Raw genomic sequence first — 4920 nt, forward strand, 5'->3', positions numbered from 1 at the left:
ATTATAAAAAGTATATGACGTTTTAGGCTGGCAAGAGATAATTTTTGTTTGTTTGGCTGTAATTAATAAAAAATACACAAGCATAATGAAAAGAATAGAAAAACTTTAAAAATCACACATAATTTAGTATAAATAATAGCTAATAGATATTAAATATATATGTATCGGCTCTCCCAGGGAGGCGAGGAAGGCAAGCGGTGGCGAATTTAAGGGACACTGAAGGAACAATGAATACAATAAGGAGAGAGCTGCTGTGCATGCTGCTGCTGCTTTGTGGAGCAGCCCTCCCGCACCTTGCCCAGCCGGGAGATCCACACACCATTCAGAAGAGGAGCAGATCCTACAGAGAGGGAGCTGCAGAGACGAGAAGCCCCCGACGCTGTTCGGGCCGAAGGAGTCGTGGCCGCGGCCGGCCCCGGGGCAACCGCGTGGAGGCCTGCAGGTGCGCGGGCGGCCGGCCGCGGGGCCACCCGGTGCGCGTCACAGGCTGCGGCGGGCCCGGGTGCTTCAACGGCGGGACATGCCGGCAGGCTGTGTATTTCGCGGATTTCGTGTGCCAGTGTCCTGAAGGGTTCCTGGGGGAAACGCTGCGAAATAGAGGCCGGTGCCACCTGCTACAAGGACCAGGGCATCACCTCCAGGGGCACGTGGAGCACGGCGGAGAGCGGCGCCGAGTGTGCCAACTGGAACAGCAGGGCGCTGGCCCTGAAGCCCAACGCCATCCGGCTGGGCTCAGGAATCACAATTACTGCAGAAACCCTGATGGGGACTCAAGGCCCTGGTGCTACGTGTTCCAGGCAGGGAAGTACAGCACGGAGTTCTGCAGCACGCCGGCCTGCCCCGAGGGGGGGGGGGGGGGGGAAGGACTGCTACTTTGGAAAAGGGTCAGCATACGTGGCACCTACAGCCTCACTACATCTGGTACCTCCTGCCTCCCGTGGAATTCCAGGGTCCTCGCAGGCAAGTTCTATACAACTGGGCCTGGGCAACCACAATTACTGTCGGAACCCAGATGGGGATGCCAAGCCGTGGTGCCATGTGCTGAAGGACCGCAAGTTGAGCGGGAACGCTGTGACGTGCCCCAGTGCCCCACCTGTGGTCTGAGACACTACAAGCAGTTAGGGGAGGGCTCTGCGCAGACATCACCTCTCACCCCTGGCAGGCCGCTCTCTTTGTCAAGAGCAGGAGGCCACCAGGAGAGAGGTGTTTTGTTGTTGTTTGTTTGTGTGTGTGTGTGTGGGGGGGGGGGGGGGATACTGATCAGCTCCTGCTGGGTCCAGTCTGCCGCGCACTGCTTCCAGGAGAGGTATCCTCCCCACCACCTGAAGGTGCTCTTGGGCAGAACATACGGAGAGGTCCCTGGAGAGGAGGAGCAGAAATCTGAAGTAGAAAAGTACATCATCCATAGGAATCTGATGACGACACTTACAACAACGGTATCGCGCTGCTGAAACTGCAGTCGGATTCGCTACACCTGTGCCCAGGAGAGCGATGCTGTCCGCACCGCCTGTCTCCCCGAGGCCCACCTGCAGCTGCCCCGGCACTGGACAGAATGTGAGCCGTCTGGCGGCGGCAAGCACCACGCGTCTTCTCCTTTCTGTTCTGAGCGGCTGAAGGAGGCTCATGTGAGGCTGTGCCCATCTAGCCGCTGCACATCGCGGCAGTTGTCTAACAAAACCATGACGGACGATATGCTGTGTGCCGGAGACACACGGAGCGGTGGAAACCAAGCCAACCTGCACGATGCCTGCCAGGGTGACTCGGGTGGCCCCTTGGCGTGCATGAAAGACAACCGCATGACCTTGGTTGGCATCATCAGCTGGGACATTGGCTGTGGACAGAAAGATGTTCCAGGTATATATACCAAGGTTACTGATTACCTAGACTGGATTCAAGACAACATGCAACTGTGACCAAGGACATTGAATTCCCTGAAATCATGGGAGACTCTGCTTCCTCCACTTGAGAAGACACATCAAGCCGAGTGCTTCTTCACAGAGCTGAGCCACCACACAGTGTAAGTGGGTGGCAGGGCAGGGGAAACCCAGAGGAGAGGCGAGAGGATAGGTTTTCCTAGGTACTTCCTGTTTTAGAAGTTTTCAGGGCTTAAGATCTGATCTCAGAATGTCTGTCCGCCGAGAAGACGGATAAATGCCAACCCCTCCTGGAAAACCACCTCGAGGGCAGAAGAGAGGTAGAACAAAAGCCCCACTTCCTTCTGTCAACATGAGAAGCTTTGGAAGTGGGACCTGGGACCGCAAAGATAAAAGCATGTGTCAGTGAAAAAATAACGAGGTCCTTCAGGAATGAAGGATTGCTTTAGAAATGGAATGTCTATTTATAGGTCACAACGAAGCCGACAGGGGCCTCCTAATAAGGGATGGGCTGGCTGGCCAGATCATGTTCCTCAACACCACCTTTTAAATCAAATATTTGGCTTTTCCCTTTCTCCACTCTATAGCTCTTGGAAAGAAATCTTTTTGTGTATAGTGTAAGTCCTTTTCTTTATAAACTTCATAATAAAACGGAAGACTTGTATCATTTTAATAATTGATAAACTAGGATTTAGTATATTTATATCAATCTGTTTTTACTTGTTGCCACACCCATGTATCATACTGTGCTGAAATAAATTATTTTTCACATATTTTCCCAAAATAAAATATAAAATAAAATATATTTATCTTCATAATATTTTAATTGTGACATACAGAATTCCTATAGTTTTTTTCTTGTTGCAGATACATTGTATTATAAAATACTTTACTTACTTAAAAGTGGAGGTTTTGGAAATGAAATATGCAACTTTTATAACATACCTCTGAATTACATTATGAAAATGAAACATGCATTCTTTCTTAAAACCTGCAAATATTTTAAAAATGCAGATTCTCCCATATTATATATTTTATACATATATACATGTATGTGGCTTTGATTTACAACATCAAGATAAGCAAAATAGCTTTATAATGATTTTATTCTTATTCATAAATTGACTTATGAATAAGAATCTATACAGTGAATCAAATTACTTTAGCACTGTAAGTTTTTAAATAAATGATCGAAAAGCAAAAATGCTTCTTTTGGCTTTCAACTTTTTTTTTTTTTTTCAAATTAGTACAGTTGCTTGAGAATATGAAAGATAGGCATATGTACAGTTCCTTAATTATGATTATTTCTTTTTAAAGATATATGATTTTTTGAAGTAATAAGTATTAACATGTATATGTGTGTGCATTTCTAATGTTTTTCTGACTATACACAAAATTTTAAGGTTTGCTAGATCCTTTATTAGAAAAATAGGTAAAATCTATAATTATTTGTCATAAAAGGAGCCCAAGTTTTGTGTCTAGAAGTACTCTTGCAAAAAGAAAAAAAATAAGAAAGAAAGAAAAGAAAAGAAAAGCATTTATTTGAAAATCACTAAAAAAATTTTGGACGGTATGAGATTTTGCCTTAATCAACCAAACAATTTAGCTTGCCACAGTTTCATAGATGTTAGCAGGAGACTGGTGACTCCTGCGTCAAGGACAAAAGCATGGTAGGCAGTATGAACTTAATTTTTGTGTCTGCTTTCTCTTATCACCTAGTTCCCATAGTGGGAGATTCAGAGGAAGGGTCACCGGATGTTTCATATGTGGTGGTTTGTGTTACAGGTGGAGAATCCTGATCACAGGAAACCCCAGTGTTATAAAGAGGATAACTGTTTGTGAAGGGGTAACTGTCTAATCTTTGCGCTGAAGGAAGATACTGTATTATAATCCTGGTTAGGAAACACATCTGCCTTCCATCCCAGAAGAAGACACTATCTCTAACTTCCAAGTCCTTTTACTATACAAATATCTTTCAATATAGTCATTAATGTTTTTTCACAAAATATATAGACATACAAGAATCTCATTGATAATCATCCCCTATTGGGGCACCTGCGTGGCTCAGTGGTTGAGCATCTGCCTTTGGCTCAGGTAGTGATCACAGAGTCCTGGTAACGTGTGTCTCATCGGACGCCCCACAGAGAGTCTGCTTCTCTGTCTGCCTATGTCTCTTCCTCTCTCTTTGTGTCTCTCATGAATAAATAAATGAATTCTTTAACAAAACAAAACAAAAAAGAATCATCCCCTATAATCTTATACAATGATAACTACATATAATAATACCAGGGATGTTTATTGCTTTGAGGACTTACAAAACCAGTAAAATTTGAACTTTAATAATTTACTGTAAGTAAATAATAAACCAAAGACCACAATTTCACAAGTTAGGTCAAGTAAAAGATTCTGAACAGAGCAGCCATTACTAATTAAAATTATAAATATTCACTTCAGTAATAAATTAGATTGTAAGAACTTCAAGGTAAAAATTGGACTTTAATCACTTTTGTAATCCTTTAAAATTAAACAGTATACCTCATACTTATTAGCTGCTAGTAGTAGATGTCTCTTATTTTCAAATTCTCTGCATCAATTACTTTGGATAAATGCCCACCTTTACACTGTGTGAGTCTGGTAGACTGCCAATAACCAGACCCACAAGAGGCCAAAAGTCTTAGAACAGTAACTGGCACAGAGAGAGTACCATTTAAGTATTTGTTACATTAATAAAATTAAACCAAAGAACTCTACATGATGTCATGTTTAATAAAATCATGTTGAAATTATATCAAATCCTATTTATTCTCTAAATTTTTAATAAAGAAATCACTAATTCAAAATTCAAAATGTACAAAATAAGGCAAGATTCTTTTTTTGTTTGTTTGTTTAAAGATTTTATTTACTTACTTATGAAAGACACAGAGAGAGAGAGAGAGAGAGAGAGGCAGAGGGAGAAGCAGGCTCCATGCAGGGAGCCTGATGTGGGACTCGATTCTGAGACTCCAGGATCACACCCTGGGCATGAAGGCAGGCACTAAACCACTGA

At 43.2% G+C, this 4920-nt stretch overlaps 1 pseudogene; it reads left to right on the forward strand.

Moving 5' to 3' along the window:
• The first annotated feature begins 227 nt into the window (after positions 1-227).
• Positions 228-1978, forward strand: LOC100684683 (annotated as a pseudogene).
• The last annotated feature ends 2942 nt before the right edge of the window (positions 1979-4920 follow it).

The sequence above is a fragment of the Canis lupus genome, chromosome 22 (assembly GCF_011100685.1).
Source record: "Canis lupus familiaris isolate Mischka breed German Shepherd chromosome 22, alternate assembly UU_Cfam_GSD_1.0, whole genome shotgun sequence".
Taxonomy (NCBI): domain Eukaryota; kingdom Metazoa; phylum Chordata; class Mammalia; order Carnivora; family Canidae; genus Canis; species Canis lupus.